Raw genomic sequence first — 18,127 nt, 5'->3', positions numbered from 1 at the left:
AGATCATTGAGTTCATTAATTTTAGCTATTGTATTATTTCTGACACAGATGAGCATTTTATTCAGAGTAAGAGTCTGCCTCTACTCTATAGCTTAGGAAACACTGTTATGGGGCTCTTTTTCCACTTTGTAACTTTAGATACTCTGTGATTACCATTATTTAGGTTGTTAACTTATTTACTTTTACATGTAAGCACAACACACATGTACACATACATATTCATAGCCATAATCAACATACAAATCAGGGAAATATCCCTTCACAATTGCATCATAGGTATATACACAACAACACAATTGTAGTCCTTGTTTATCCATATCTATTACAAATGAAAATACAACATAATCCATTAATTGCAATAGTATTCACAAATACTTGTCTTTCAGCCTGCAGAGGAACTCAGTCTGGGACTATGACTCTCCACCCAACCATAGACAGTTGCAGCCACTGCTTCTTGCAGTTGTCACCCTCGAGCCAGATTCCAGAATCTAGAGGGGAATTCTTGCTGCTGGGACCACGCTCAAGCTGCGAGATATGCCAGGGACTCCAGAGGACCTCTTGCCTCAATCCCCACAGTTGTTTATCTCTTTCTTGCCTACATGGGGGGTCTAGAGGTGCTCAACCTCACCCCTTCATGCACATACAATGTTTCACCCCCTCCTAGGGAGTCCACAAACCACAGTATTAGTCAGGGCAATAACTAGGAACTGTGATTCGAGCTTGTCTTTGTTTTGACTGCAGGATGGTCTCCTCCCAAGCTGTTATAGGGCTCCAAAGTAGCTAGCTCAACCCACAGCCTCTAGGGAATCCCAAGTTGCTACAGGGCTCCAAAGATTCCATTCCACCCACAACCTCTAGGGACCGAAGTGGTTACAGAGCTACAAAGACCTCTTGTCTCAACCCACACCCTCCAGGGACCTAAGCTGCTACAGGGTTCCAGGAATTCTATCTCAACCCACAGCCTCCAAGGAACCCAAGCTGTTATAGGGCTCTAGAGACTAGCACTCAACCCACAACCTCCAGGAACAGAGCACTGATCCCCTTCTCTTCTCTTCTCTTCTCTTCTCTTCATCATTGGTTGTTGAAAGCTTCTGTTAGAGTGTTAGTTGTTCGTCCTCACCGCGGTCTGCTTCCTGAACAAAGAACAACTTCTGCTTTCCCCGTGGAAGAAAGGTCTTCACTTCTCTGTGGAAGAAGGGTCTTTGCTTCCTTCGCCTGCCCCCCTTCGAATGCTTTTGCTCTTTGAGCTCTTGTTTGCTCTCTCCCTTTGTGAATAATCTTGTCCAGAATTTTGAGTCTCTCCCTTTCTATCTATTCTCCTGAACGTTCTCCCCCTCCAAATAATGACCTCCTTCAGGAGTTCCCATCCTCTTTTTTTGAATGCCTCCTCCCCTTTTGGTCAACATTCCTACCCCTTCCTTTACTACTGCGTCCATGTTGTTGTATCCCTTCATAAATTTTGTCCTCTTTTGATGGCTATATTTTTCTCAAGTATGCATGGGCCTTAGTACTTTTCCTCAGCCCATTTAATTTCAAGAGCTAGTCCCTTTACTTCATGCACCAACCAACCTTTAATGGTTGTCCTGAAGTTCAGGTTTCTTCTTTGCACAAGAAACCATAACATCCCAAGCAACAATTCTCCATCCCTAGCTCTAGAATCCGTGTCCCATGACTCAGTCCCCTTTCTTTTTGTTATTTCAAACATTGTAAAATATTTACATCCTATTGTCACTTTTTCTAGCACCTGTAGCGCAAATGCTTTGGGAGATATAGAAATCTTCCTAGAGACAGCCTCTGGGGTGATTGTAGACCAATTCCTAGGACATCTTAGATAGAGGAGTGCATGGAATATTATCAGTGAGGGGTTTCTACTGCACTCCAATTGTCACGTAGTTTGGAAAGATAATAAAGGGGGGCTTGGTTTAGTAGTATTTTATCAAGGTAAACTCAAGCTAATACATGGATCCAAATTAAGGGGGTGAATCAGGTTGATCTCATAGAGGAATGTCTTTTTCTGATGGCCAACACACAACAATGAGAAGCTTAATATTGAAGTTGTAGTAAAGGTGAAGAGGAGTAGAGAAATGAAGGAAATAGATGCATAGGGCTGTAAAAAAGACAAAATCCTAAGTAGCAATTTTTCGACAGAAGGATGGAAAGCAGAAGAGATGGAATGACAGGAATTGTGGAGCACGAATTAAGGTTTCATGTTCTATAGCTCATGGATACACTTATCACTAATCAGCATCTGTAAATCTATTCTCTTAAAGGTACATAAATAAATCTTTAAATAACGCAGGTACTATAACTACTTAGCAAGATACATATAACCATGAGAGAATGAGACTAACAACTTCATTACACAATTTCAGTAGAAGAGAAACATACATGAAATGAGATTTACATAGGGGGAAAACATATTGGTTACATCCATGATTGGAATCACCAAAGAGTTTCATTAATCCTCGAAATGTGTCCAATATACCAGTCCATTACATTTAGCCATGCATTGCTCGAGTCCCTCATGAAAATGCAATTAGAACCAAAGTGGAATCAAAAAATTTGGACCACTGCGGGTGCAGAATTCTAGAACCTGTATTAAGTCTTTATTCCCTCTATTTATAAGGAGAGGGGAAGCTTTGGAAAACAATAACAAAATATCATAGCCTGAGCTCCAGCTGTCTAGGCGTGCGAAGGCTGCTACCCAAAATGATTTGATTCATATTTGATTATGTTCTTGAAAATGTAGAAATTACAGAATAATAGGAAAAAGGAAAACAGAATGATGATGGGAGGAAAATATCTCCCAAACACCCCTATTATGGCCTCTCCTCAAGCCACGTCTCTGCCTCAATGATCCGACCAGTCCGCCTGTCGCTTTCACCTTAACTGTTTGGCTTCACCACTCTCTGGAGTTGGTAGCAATCAACTTTGTTGGCTTGTCACAGAGTGGAAACGGAGATCAATCTGGTATTCCTTCATAGTATGACTGAGTGGAGCTCCATGTTGAGCCATTAAGTCTTTCTAAGTCCCATATCTCCATTTACTCTCCGAAGTCGTGCAAGCAAAGCAGTCAAATTCATTCCTGTGGCTATTGTTGTCTTGGGTTTCTTGTTACAGAGGCTTCCACAGGATCAACCCATATCGATTTCCCACTGCTCCATGCCTTCATTCAATGCCTCAGTTGTCGACCCATATGTCTTCAAATCTCTATACGATACTATCAAAACATCACTACATCGGCACTTTTAGTCTTAAAATATTACAAAATAGTGAGCTGCGATGTCCCTTGGCCCCCTTTGGTTTAGCACCTTATTGCAGCTCTCATCATATGACCGGGGGTTGTGACCAAGATCTTAGCCTTAAGGCGCTAAGGCCTTTAGACTTCTGTCGGGGCTATCGTTCCTTTGTAAACTATTCTTTGCCCCTGGTTCATGAAGTCCTTCTTGATCGTGCGCTAGCCCACATATCGGAGCTCCTCAGTCGACGTTTTCAAATCGAGGATTTAACTTGGAGTGATGTGATATCAGGTTTCGCTGATTGCCGATCATCTTCCATGCTTAGCCCTTGGTTCTTCGGCTCTTTATGTGACCGCGGACCAACGCCTGTATCAGAGCCCCTTTATTGATGGATCACAATCATAGGTTTTACTATGGAGTTGCGACAATGCTCATCCTCTGATCGCTAATGTGACATAATCATTTGCCACATGTCACCTTGTGAGTGGTGACATATGTCACCTTGTTTTTTCCCCTTATGGCCCTAAAAATGCTGAATTTGCATGCCACGTGTCTGTTGTACTGCCACGTCATGCTGACGTCAGCTGCCCCATGTCCCTTATTGGAACCAATCATGTGCCACCATGTGTCATGTATTAGAGCCAATCTTATGTTGCCACACGTCCCGTTGGAGGAGAGAGAAAATGCCTAGTCCTGCTCTGGTTTTGTGAGGAAATCCTTTGTTAATTTGCATTAGGCCCTCCTCGACGCTTTAACACTAAAGGCACAAACCTCAACGATTTTAATCGCAATCAAAACTTTATGCGATATCGCAACTTTAAAAGGTTGTCACTTGTTCGATCGCCGATTGTGATGCACCGATCTCTTGATGCTCCGATGCCTTAGACCTCTGATATGAAGGATCACTGATATGTCGTGACTTCTGAGATGCTGAGATTGCCGATTTGCGGGATCGTCGATTTGTTGGGACCCAGGATTTTACCCTTAGACATTTTCTCCTTGTCTTCTGGTTTTTCAAGGGTAACTTCAATCTGCTCTAAATTTTGATTCTGGAGTCCATTTGAGGAGTTCCATATACAGTTGGAAAGATAATTCTGAGTACTATCCATTGGAGGGGTTCTGATTTATCTTTGAGGGCTTATGTGGCTTGGGAGCTAGCTGCAAAGGAGATGCCTGCAAACTCTTCTATTTTTTTGTACTTTGGTCAGCTGAAAACAAATTTTGCAGTGAGTGACAACATTGGCTCCAACCGGGGATAGTGCCTCGCTGGCAAGGTGCTGAGAACCTGCAGACCAGTAGCCTTCACCATTGGGCATGGAGTAAAAAATTATAATGCACTTATACAACCAGAAAATCGCCATGGAACTTTATTTGCAGGTAGTCATTTCCTCATCAAACTAAAATGTTGAAATATAAACTCTAACAACTGGAAATCAAATGCTCATCTAGTGAGCTTATTTATATACAACTCCTACTTATGTATAGGGCATCAATTCAGCTCAGTGAGTTCAACCCTCCAATGGAACCAGGTTAGCATTTGGGTGTTGGACCTAATGCCTCCCGGTTGCTGAAATTTAAAAATTAAAATAAGCATGCACCATGAAAAATCTTCAAACAAAAGCTTGATGCATACTCCAGAAACAACCTCTGCTACTGACCTAAGAATGTGGTCATGTAATCAACTATAAGGTCATAGAACTGACAAGAAAAATTTGCAGCTGCCTTATTTTCATGAAAAGTCTGCTGACCAATATCTTCTTGGTCAGGGCAACCACAAATACTGTTCAACTCCTCAGCTTTAGATTTTTCAAGAAAAACTTGTTGTTGATCTTTTGCTACCCATTTGTCAACGAGCCAACCCTCTTGGAAATCTGCAATAGAATCTTCAGTTTCTGAACTGTAAGAGTCATAGACTGGAGGGTCTACTGAGAATTCCTGGCAGGACCTTTTCGCAACAGGCAATCACAAACACTGCTTGGTCCTTCAACTTTGGGCTCTTCTTGAAAAATTTGTTGTTGGAAGCCTTCTCCCCACTTGCTGGTAAAAAACTCCCTTTGAACATCTGTAACCACCTCATCCTCCTCTGAATAATATGAATCATAAATCAGAGGAGGTTCTTGAACTTGTTCTCCAGGTGAAGGATGTGCATCGTAAACTGGAGCCTCTTTATTAACCTCCTGGTGGGCCTCCTCTTCTTGTGCAACTTCCCATGATTGGGATTGTTGTGGCTCTGCATCACTTGACTCTCTGTTGGTATCATCCTAAGACCCTTTTTCCTTCCCAAAAACATATCATTTATCCATACATTTTCATCATATATCCCTCCAAATCCTTGAATATTGATTATTAATCGTTCTATAGTTATTAAATTGCATAGAAATTAATTTAGGGGTTTTATGTTCCAGAAATAGAGGTTTTTGATGACATGGTTACAGGAAGTACCCACATCCTGTAATGAGCTTACCATTTGACATGTGGCGCAGCAGATGAGCTAGAACGAAAGGCATGGGCGAAAAGCAGAATGTCCAAGCATGGACAAACACCTATCTCCCAGCCAAATCGAGCCTTCTATGCATGCGGTCAACTTAAGTCAAAGCAGGGTACTCTGGCAAATAAAAGCAGCAACAGCATCGTTCTATTTTTCATTTTTGATTTTTGTTCTTTTTGAAACATATAGCATGGAAACATTTTGAAAAGGCTATGTAATAAACGCGGCAACAGCACTATGTACATTCATTGTATCGATGACATGGCTGTGCGTACGCATATGTAAATACAGTTAGTTTAATGTTTGAAGGTTAATCGTTGAATCGTTTTCTCAGAACAGAGTTTTAGTTTTAATACAAGGACATATTTACAGTCACGAAGTGTGTATACCCTTTGCATTGGTTTGATTGCTGAACGGTGATAGCCAGTATATCCTTAGGACGCGGACGGGCCCTGCGTTCTTCGATTGGTATACTGTCCATTCGTTTTGTTACATTTCAGTTCTTATATGTTGCACAGCGTTTATATTCGATTCGATTTCTATATCACATGGTTTGCATCACAGTTTCGATTTACATAGCTGTTGATTTACATAGCATACGAGTTGCATAACATTTATATAAGCTTTCGATTCCTACAGCCTTTGAATTTCATTACATAGATATGGTGTGCGCTTATGAACGGTTTATGGTTATGTTGAATGGTCAGCACTAGGATCTGGAAGGGAGTCTTGTAAGGGATTCGGTCCCTGTGTGATTTATAGATGCATTCTCATAAACTCTGCTTCATTTCACAGTCCATTTATGTTCTCTTTATATAGTTTAATAGTGTAAATATCTTGCATGCTGTGTGTGTCTACCAAGCAAGGGTTTTCTGAGTGATACCTCTGTAAGGAGGTTAGAATCATTGCCACAGTCATACACAGTACTTAGATTCATGATTTGATTTGATAGATACATCTCATGACCAGCATTGTAATCAAGTATATCAGTAGGGTAATCTAGGTGTGTGAATGATAGGCTGCAAATCCCGGTCTTCCGTAAAGAAGCCTTGTAACCTACCTCATAATCACCTGGTCGGTAATTCTTTATGTCTATATATTTTAGACCACGCCTCTAAGCTTACGCACCTCGGTCGATATTAAATATAGAGTCCAGTCTAGTACCCTAGCTGGAACCACTACACTCTCCATCAGATTCATATACATCATAAGAAGGAGAATCATCAACTTCAACTGAATGAGATCTCTGAGGGTTTATTTGCAACTCTATGATGTCTCCTTCTTCTCTTTCTTGATCATTGGGTGATGCTTCTTGATGCAAGTATATGTTTTCTTGGAGCAGAGCCCCACAAACATCTTCAGCAGGGTCATTAACCTCAGGAATATCTTCATCATTGAAATATGCACAACAATTTTCAAATAGAGCATCCGATGGATATAATCTTTTGCAATAATGATTGAATGCCATATGAAAACTCTTTAAGGAAGATATGCTGCCACGAGGTATTGTTCTGTACCAAATTCTAAAATTGTCTTCTAAAGAGTACATGAACAATTTAATTTGTGCATCTTCAAAAATAATACCATGTTGTTCCATGCATTCATGAAAATTTTTAAGGTGTTGGTCCGACCTTCTATATGTGTTTCCATTGAATCTAGGCAAATAGGTATTCCATTCATGAAATGAAGGGACATGATTGGGCTAACCAATTATAGAAGAAAAATCTAGTGGGACAAATTTTTTGGCCAAGAATGCAAGAAGGGCCATTTTGAAAACCTCCCTAGGTGAGTGATGTCGAGTTCAAAGGTAGGGAAATTTTCGGTTGCTTTAGCATCAAAGCGAGTATGAGGCTGCTTGAAATCTAGGATGATCAAATAAAGATATAAACAGTGGAGTTGCCATGATGTTTAACATAAAATTGAAATAGTTGAGCCACCAAGGTGAGAGGTCTTCAACCCACACTTCCCTTGCTCACCTGATAGAGGGAATTTAAATTTTTTTCGTACCCAGGGAAAAATATTCTGATTCATTCCCCGACAGCGGTGCCAGAAAAATGTTGTTGAGAGAGAAAAGGCCTGCCTTCCCCTAGTTTTGGATTGATTTAATTTGTCACGTTTTCTGAGGTGCTCCGCAGCATTTTACACTGTTGGCTCTTTTTCCCGACATTTTCTTTATAATGGTCATTTGCAAACTGTCTGGACCTCCGATTTCTAATCTGCAAGATTTTCTCTTAAGGCATTTTCTCCTTGGCTTTCGGTCTTCAAGGGCAACTTCGATTTATTATAACTTTTGATTCTAGGGTCCATTTGAGGATTTCTATATGTTGTTGGGAAGCTAATTCCGAGCATCATCCATTGGAGGAGGTCCGATTAATGTTTGACTGCTACTGTGGCTTGGGAGACGGCTGCAAACTCTTCTGTTCTTTTGTACTTTGGTGAGATGAAAACAAATTTTGCAATGAGTGACAACACATCCTTTTTACAATGTGGCTCATACCAAAGCCTTGGGTGGGGTTGTCACAGTCCCCTCCCCCTTGAGGGAACGTCACCCTCGGTGTTCATTTACACCTATACAATGCTAAAATTAAAATGGTACACATACTGTTCCATGGAGCTTTATACACATAGCTCTATACAATATTTACAATTATACACACTTGTTTTTAATCATCAAACAAGAAAGGATAATTAGCTTTCATGGCATCAACCATTTCCCATGTGGCCTCCTCTAGCCCAAAGTGCTTCCATTGCACCTTGACTTGCTCTATGACTCAATTCCAGAGCATGAGACTCCTCCAGTCCATAATGCACATTGGTTCTGGTTAGAACTCTCCCTATGGTTCCACTTGTAGCACAGACCAGTCCATCACATGATAGAATCTTGTACATATCTTTTAAGTAAATAATCATGGAAAACATCATGAACTCTAACTGATGGAGGTAAAGCCACTCTATATACTATTGGTCCAACCCTGTCAAGAATTTCAAATGGTCCACAATATCGTGGTGCCAACTTGGAACATGTCCCCATTGTTAGGGAACTCTTCTTCGGTCTAATTCTTAGGTATATGTGTTCCCCTGTTTGGAACTCTCTGTGCACCCTATGCTTATCTGCATAGATTTTTTGTCTATCCTGTGCCACTTTCAGATTTTGCTTTATGATCCAAACTTGTTGTTACATATCCTGAAGCATATCAAGTCCTACATGCACTTTGTTAACTGGGTCACTTTAGCTAATATGAGTATTACATTTCCTGCCATACAATGCCGCTAAGGGGCTCATCCTTATGGACTCCTGGTGTCCATTATTGTATGCAAATTCCACAAGTGGAAGATATTGTTCCCATTTCTTGGGCTGATACATCACATACATTCTTAACATGTTCTCAAGGATCTGATTAATCCTCTCTGTTTGCCCATCTATTTGTGGATGGCAGGCGGTACTAAATGCTAATTTCATTCCCAATCACACGAACAATTCCTTCCAAAACTTGGAAGTAAACTTAGCATCTCTATCTGACATAATCTTCTTGGGAATGCCATGTAGTCTCACAATCTCCTTTATGAATATTTGTGCTATATCACTAGCAGAATTGGTGGATTTGACTGCTACAAAATGGGCTACCTTGCCAATTTTATCCACCACCACCATGACAACATCATGTTGCTTAGCTGTTTTTAGAAATCATGTGATGAAATCCATAAAGACTATCTCCCACTTCCATTCTGGAATAGGTATAGGATGCAACAATCTTGTCGGGTTTTTGCATTTAGCCTTCACTTAATGGCATTCCATGCATCTTGCTACGAAATTTGCCACTTCTTTCTTCAAATTCAACGAGTAATAATACCTTTTGATAGTTGTGAGGGTCTTTTGACTCCTGGGTGGCCTGAGTAAGGCTTAACATGGAATTCTTTCATTATTAGCCTCTTTATTTCATCACTATTAGGCACATAAATCCTGCCTTTGAACCTGATTAAGTCGTCCTCAGTGAGATGAGATCCTTCATCCTCACTGTTAAGAAATCTAAGGCATCAATAGATAGTTGATTTCTCTGCTTATGATAATTGCTTGTGATATAATTTTTACTTCTTGATTATAATCTTCTCTTATTGAGTTATTATTGTGTTCTTTTCATCAAGACAATTACCAAATCATTAACAATAAAGAGACAAGAGACACAGTATATAGGCTTGTCAGCCAGGGCCAAAACCTCTCACTCTTTGAGAGGAAAACCCAAACAAAATTCTTCTTATAGAACCTTCAATTGACGAATACTAAGACCATGACAAAGACCCTTGACACTAGAGTCCTCCCAAGACCAAGTCACTAGCCTCCTCTTCAACGTTGCTCTTCCTCTTCTTCTTCCGGCTTCCTTCAGATTCTCGGCCTCTTCTTGTAGGTCTGCAACTCCACCACAGAAACCCTAGATGTTTTTTGCTCCTTGTATAGTCTCCTCAAGAGGGAGACTTCTTTCACCTCCTTACTCGACCTCCTAGAGCGAGGTCCTTTCCCAAACTTGATCACCCTTTATGACTGCCAATTTTGGTCTATCCTAACCAACTTCGGACCTGCAATTTCTCGCACGTGTGAGGGTAATCTGGCCCAAAACAGTCCTCCAATGTTGATCCTCTCCTTCGCTATCTTCTCATCCTCCTTCACTGATCTAGAAGCTCTTTCTTTGTATGTTTCTCACACCTTTTTCTTAGACTTGCTCCACCGAATTGCTTGTCTCCAAATGAGGCCGAGTATGGGTATATATACTTTTTTGTCATGACTATTTAGGCCAACATGATATTTGGAGTAGGCTGACTTCATCTTCTAGGATTCTTCCTTCGTTGTAGGTCGAATTGATGAGGGCTAGTGACAAGGTCTTGGAGGGTGACTTTACATAGACAAATATGACTCTTTTACAAAGTGTAATATGCCTTCAATACATGACAATGACTCTTTAGACTTTTATGACTAGATGAAAAAATTCCTAAGAGCTCACAATGGGAGCCTTTACTAAAATAAAATCCCTTGCTCATGAAACCCATGATGCAAGCATTACAATAATTTTATTTTTCTTCTTTACATCTCTTTACATAAAATCACAATTACATGTCATTATGAAGACCGAATCTAGTTACACTTTAAAACACTCACCTCCTTGCTATAAATTTTCTTTCAGTTGTTGGTACTTTTCGTCCGGTTGTCCAACACTTTTGATTCTTTCTTCTAGATCTATTGCATACCAACTTACCATTGTCAAGTGATTTACTTGGATTCTCCTGCTCAAGGCATCAACAACCTTGTTTTCCTTTCCTTTTATGTGCTTAATCTCAAAATCAAACTCGCTGAGCATGGCCAGCCATCTTGCTTGCTTGACATTCAACTTCGGTTGTCCAAACAAATACTTGAGTCCACTATGGTCTGACATGAGTGTGAACTTCCTGTCAAGGAGGTAGTGCCTCCACATTTTCAAAGCATGCACTATAGCGACCAATTCTAAATCATGTGTCACATAATTTTCCTCATGTTTATTCAACTTTATGGATTCATAGCATACTACTTGCCCTTCCTGCATTAAGACTCCACCGAGTCCCTCTCTGCATGCATCTGTACACACCATGAAATCCTTATCCAGATCTGTGATTCTCAACACTGGCACACTGGTGAGCAATTGTTTCAACTGCTCAAAGCTTTCTGCACATTATGCAGTCCATTCAAATATTTTCCCTTTCTTCTGCAAAGTTGTAATGGGATGAACAATTTTGGAGAAATTCTGAATATATCTCTTGTAGTATCCTACCAATCCCATGAATGATCTAATCTCATCCACATTCTTTGGAGTTGGCCACTCCCTTATGGCTTTGATCTTTTTAGGGTCAACTGATACGCCTTCCTTAGAGATGATGTGCCCTAGATAGTGTATCTGTGGCTGGAAGAAGTCACACTTGCTGAGCTTTGCATAGAGCTTATGTTCTCTCAACAATTGTAACACCACAACCAAATGATTTTCATGTTCTCCTTTTTTTTTTAATAGATTAAAATGTCATCAACAAACACTATGACAAACTTATCCAAGTATGGACACAATACTCTGTTCATCAGGCACATGAACATGGTCGGGGCGTTAGTGAGTCCAAAGGGTACCACTACGAATTCATAGTGCCCATATCTTGTTCTAAAGGCAGTTTTGTGGATATCTTCCTCCTTACTTGTTAGGAAACCAGCTCACAAAAACATAAAATGATAGATCAATGCCTTAGAATTCGGCGTCTTCGAGGGGGCAACCTCCTTTACATTACACAAATGAACAATTCTTGGATGATACAAATGACAAGACCTCCTTTTTATATATAGGAGTATAAGGGATCATAATATAACTAGAGTTGACATAACAATAATAATGTAAGGGCACAATAATAACATTAGTGGGCTTCTATGGGGCACAATAATAACAATATGGGGACTACATGGGCACAACAATATAATAAGGGGGTTGTACTAATAACAATAAGGGGTTACACTAGTAGTATAGGGACTTAACATGCCCCTCTCTTTCAAAAAGTGTTGTCCTCAACGCTTCAGTAGTTCTTGATGCTTCTTTATAAAATTCTTGTCCTCCCATGTGGAATCTTCAACGGGTAATTTCTTCCACTTGATGAGATACTCTAAAATTGATTGATTTCATAGTTGTCGGGTTCTTGTTTATGTGACTGCTCCAGGTTCCAATATGATTTTTCCTTCCTCGTCAAGTTTTGGCAATATTGTTTGAACTGAGATCTTCTACAACTTTTGAATGAGTGGCCACAATTCTTCATCCTTCTTCCATTCATCCCTTGCTTCGTGTGTCCAATCTGGTTGGATAATAGAAATAGCACAGAACAATGCTTCCACATCCCCATCCTTTCTTGAGAGTGCATTTGCAACAACATTTTTCTTCCCTTTTTTGTAGATGATTTCAAAGTCATAACTGAACATATTTGTGACCCATTTTTGTTGCTCTTCAGAGGATAATCTTTGTTCTAAAAAGTATTTAGTACTATCATGATTCGTTTTTACCTTGAAGTGCCTTCCCATTAGGTAAGGTCGCCATTTCTTAAGTGCGTGTAGTATTGCCAACATTTCCTTCTCATAAATAGCTTTCTTGAGGGACATTTGTTTGTATGTATGTAACCATAAAAATACCCAATCGCCTACATCAAAACTTCTTTCATTGCGATGTTGATCTGTCTGTTGTTTCATTCGATTTTGCACCAAAGTGGCGTTATCCTTTAAAAGTTGGAGAACTTGTTGTTGATGCTCAATGTGATCTTTCACTGCTTGAATCTTTTTCTTCTTGATATGTCCTTCTATATTGAGAGTTTGAGGAGTGGTAATTTCTTCTAGTGCATTACAAGATATGGTCGGATTCATTTCTTGATGCTCTGTGTGATCTTTCACTTCTTGAACATTTTTCTTCTTGATATGTTCTTCTATATTGATAGTTTGAGGAGTGGTAATTCTGGCCATTGCATTACAAGATATGGTCGGAGTCATTTCTTCTTTCTTGATGTGGTCTTTCACTTCTTAAACCTTTTTCTTCTTGATATGTCCTTCTATCTTAAGAGTTTCAGGAGTAGTAATTATTTCCAATGCTTTACAAGATGTGGTCGGATTCATTTCTTCTTTCTCTAGGGTTGGTTCCTGGTGTATATACTCTTCTTTTGACGTTTCTTGATCCTTTTCTTCCTCCTCTCCACAATCAATGTAAAATAATTTCTTCTCAGCACACTTATGACCTTTAATGTATTTTTTATCACAATTGTAACAAATCCCTTTTTCTCTTTTTTCTTCCAATTGTTGTGGTGTAACCCTTGTAGGTTGTGGAAGGCTAGGAGAAACAACACTTCCATCTTTATAGTTGTGAGGGGTAGACTTCCTTGTTGCCATAATTTTTCCTTCCACTTTGTAACAAAGCCCTTTTGCTCTTTTTTCTTCCAATTTTTGTGGTGTTGCTCTTTGTATCCTCATAATGTGCTATAATTTCCTCCATGAAAATTGACCACATAACAAGTGGTTTACGAGAACAAAGCCCTTTATACCATAAAAATTGATCTTGTTCTAAATATGAGGATGTAATACATACCTTATGTAACAGTGATACACCATGTAGATCAAAATATTTCTCCATCTGTAGTATCCAATTTACCAGATCCTTGCCATCAAACTTCCTCATCTCGATTTTTCTTGATTTTAGGAGCTCAATCTTGAAACAACTGTAACTCTGTAATTTCGGATCTTGCAGTTCTGAAATCACGACCTACAGTAGTCCTCTATGTCCTCTTTCCAATGCCACCAGTTTGATCGAAATTGGATTCTCCAAGCAAGAGTTATGCACAATCTCCCAAGATGACCGGATTATAGACTTGTTCAGTAGAGCGAACTTGTACGACATGCCGCGGGTCCCTATTTCAACCTTAGATTCTGAAAATGGTACCCTAAAAACTACAATCCGTCCTCTTTCTGTAACTTTTTACGAAAAATCAATCTGATGCTCTAAGAGAAAGTTATGACAATTTTCCCAAGGTGACATGTTTGGAATGTAATTCATGGGTCTGCAAAAACCCTAACCTCCTCAAATTATATCTCCGAAAATATAGCGAGACGGGATCTAAAATTTGGAACCGAGGTTCAGACCGATTTCTTCTCAAATGGGTTTTTTTGTTAGCTTTTGAAACTTCATAGAGAAGGCGTTATAGCGAATATTCCACAATGACCTGTTTTAGATGAAATTCTAGAGCTTGCAAAAACTCTAACTTCCTCAGATCATACATCCAAAAATATAGCGAGAAAAGATATGAAATTTGGTAGCGAGGTTCAACATGATTTCATCTCAAATGGGTTTTTTTTTCGCATCTGAAACGTCGCAGAAAAGAAGTTATAGCGAAAATTCCACAATGACCTTTTTGGAGCAGCGAAACCCTAGAATCTAAAGCTCTGATACCAAATGTTAGGAAACCAACTCACAAAAAGATAAAAAGATAGATCAATGCCTTAGAATTCAGCCTCTTCAAGGGGGCAACCTCCTTTACATTACGCAAATGAACAATTCTTGGATGATACAAATGACAAGACCCCTTTCTATATATAGGAGTCTAAGGGATCATAATATAATCAGAGCCGACATAACAATAATAATGTAAGGGCACAATAATGACATTAGTGGGCTTCTATGGGGCACAATAATAACAATATGGGGACTACATGGGCACAACAATATAATAAGGGGGTTGTACTAATAACAATAAGGGGTTACACTAGTAGTATAGGGACCTAACATTAATTCTCACTTGATGGTAGCCTGACCTTATGTTAATTTTGGAGGAAAATCCTGCTCCTCTTAACTGGTCAAAGAGATCATCAATCCTTGGTAATGGGTACCTATTCTTAATGGTTACTTTATTCAACTACCTATAATTAATGCACAATCGAAGGGTTTCATCTTTCTTCTTTACAAATAATGTTGCTCCCCAAGGAGACACACTTGGCCTTATGTAACCTTTGTCGAGCATCTCCTTCAACTATAATTTGAGCTCAACCAATTTTGGCGTGCTCATTCTATATGGAGCCTTGGATGTTGGTGTTGCTCCTGGCACCAATTCGATAGAGAAATCTATCTCCTTGTGAGGAGGTAATCTAGGAACCTCCACTGGAAAAACATCTTCATACTATTGCAAAACATGGTACCTTTGAAGTAATTTAGCCTCCTTGTCCTTTGATCTTCTATCAACTTCCTCACTCTGGAAAACTTTTACTACAAACAACATGCATTTTTTTCTGCTGTTGTGTTTGGTTTGCATGGCAGTGATCAACCTCACTAATATGGGTTTCCTCTTGCCTTGCAACACTCTTTTTGTTCCTTGCTCATCCAAGCATTCTATTTCTTTCTCATAGAAATCTACCTTGGTCCGGTGTAGGTACAACCAATCCATGCCCAATAATAAGTCATACCCACCCAATGGTAACACATTCAAGTGGGCTACTGTTTCCATGTCACTAAGCTCAATTTCACATGACCTTACCCAATGGTTGATTCTTCTCCTTGTGCCTATTTCCAATTGAACCAACCAAGGTTCTTGATGCAACTCCTTGCCCAATCCACACTTCTCCACAATTTTTGGACTGATATAACTATAATTGGAACCTGGATCAATCAAAATGGAAATGACTTGTTGTTGTAGCTTACCTTCCATCTCAATGATGGATGCTTGGTGATCTGCTTGGTGATTGTCCACTACTGCATAAATTCTAGGCATACTCCAAGCTACTTCACCCATTGTGCTTGCCTCTTGAGTGTTGTAGATATTTGGTCCAACATTCTACTGATGTGGGCAATCTCTTCTCCTGTGGTCCCCACCACAGGTCCAACACTTGAGTGGTTCTCAACCTTCAAACCTGGGTTGTGTTGTCACTGGTTGCTGCACATTTTTCTTGTTAGCAACATTGGGCTTTTGTTGAAACTGCCGTGTCTAAGCTGGGTTCCTTACTTCCCTCCTGGCTGGGTTTTCTTAGGCCAAATCTTATTATGTCCAACATTTCTCTTGGCCTACCAACTACTCCTAATCTTAGGTCTGCGTTTTTCTTGTTCATATCAATGTCCTAATTTCTTGATAACTCCTTTAGGGTTTGAGGATCCAACAATTCTATTTTATCTCTAAATGTCATAGGCAACCCATTGATAAACCTTTGTATCTTAGCTTTCTCATCCTTGAGATATGGTACATATCTCAATAGTTCCAAAATTTTGGTGACATACTTATCACTCGTTAACTGACCCATTTTGAGTTCATAAAACTCTTTTGTTTTGCTATCATAATACCACTCAAACAGGTATTGTTCTCTAAAGAGATTTTCAAACTCTCCCCATGTTAGCTCCTTCTCGGTAATGGATTTAACATTCTTTAGGTCTTCCCACCATATATCGACTTTCCCTTTCAAACTATACGCGGTAATCCTAGCCTTCATATTCTCAGAATATTCATGTATTTTGAAAATTTTCCTCATTCCCAGCAACCATGCTTCTACATCCTCTACCCTCTTCATATCCCCATCAAATGTAGGTGGTTTTTCCTTCTTAAACTCTTTAGGCATATGCTTCTTTTCCTTTCTTACTAAGTGATGGTGATGTCGAGAATAGTGATGCCTCCAGGCAATCAATTTAGATAGTCTGCTGGAGTACTGTACCTGCATGTCGGTCCCTCCACTTAGAGTGCTTAGACATTCACCTCTTGGCACAATGTCCTCACTTCCTTTCCTGTGCCTTTTCCTGGACCTGCCACCATCTGCTCCATTGGTGTTTTCTTCTGGTTCTTGAAGGCTTTTTCTGTCTCCATGACTCACCCTACTCTCAAATTTCCTTTGCCTCTACCAATTCGAGAGACTTTGTAGGATGACTACGTTGATCTCTTCTTGCCTTTCTTTGGCTCTTACCAGCCTGTCATTATCAACCTTAAAGTTTCTCACCTCATCCCTTAGGCTTCTCAATGTATTCATCCAGTCTAGGGAATGACTCCCCTCCCTTTGGTTAGCCGATCTCTCTCCTTCATTAGTTCAGACCCCATCTCTTTCATGTTGTGATTAATCAGAAATGTATTCAATCATTTCGATCCTCATCACCGTGACTTATTTTGGTTATTGTTTCTTGTGATCTGCTATCAATCACACACATTGTTAGAAATTTCAAAAATAAATAACCCAGACTCAGGGTCATGATTTACCATGGAGTCTCCTGCTGCAACAAAACAATCATGTTCGCATGCTAATACACTGATAGATCATATCATCAATCATTTAATCTCTTCGTTATGATAATCAAAACGATAACATATTTATGACCTGTGGCCACCAAAATAAACAACATGACCATGACCTTATTCTCAGATAAATTTCATTAATGCCAGATCAATATGCTTATTTAAGTTTTATCATCAGACAGTTACTTAGTCAAATCTCTTCTCCATTTTTTTTTACTCGCACATGACAAAGCCCATGCGGTCCAACTTTGAACCTAGATAGCTCTGATACCATTTTGTAACATACCCCCTTACTTTTCCTGGGTAAGAGAGTCCTTACTGGTGAATCCGATCCCCATTGTTCAATCATGGAAACAAGATTAGGAGGGTTTCACCCATCGATTTCTTTTTTCTTTTCTTTTCAAACCATTCTATATATTTCCTTCTTTTGTCTTTTTTTTTTCATCTAGAATGGTGGTCACCAACCTCACGCTGCCACGCAACGGTTCACCACGGGTTCATCAAATGAACATGTAGGTAGATGGTCGGGACATACACATCTCCCTACTTCTCGACGCCATCTCACGTCCTGACTCTCGACCTCTGACCTAGTCAAGATTAGCCCATCTTAGAGCGC

This window comes from Pinus tabuliformis, chromosome 7 (genome assembly GCF_031772625.1).
Source record: "Pinus tabuliformis cultivar Carrire ecotype Pingquan chromosome 7, CPIR1, whole genome shotgun sequence".
Classification (NCBI taxonomy): Eukaryota; Viridiplantae; Streptophyta; class Pinopsida; order Pinales; family Pinaceae; genus Pinus; species Pinus tabuliformis.
Note: the sequence above shows the minus strand (reverse complement) of the source record.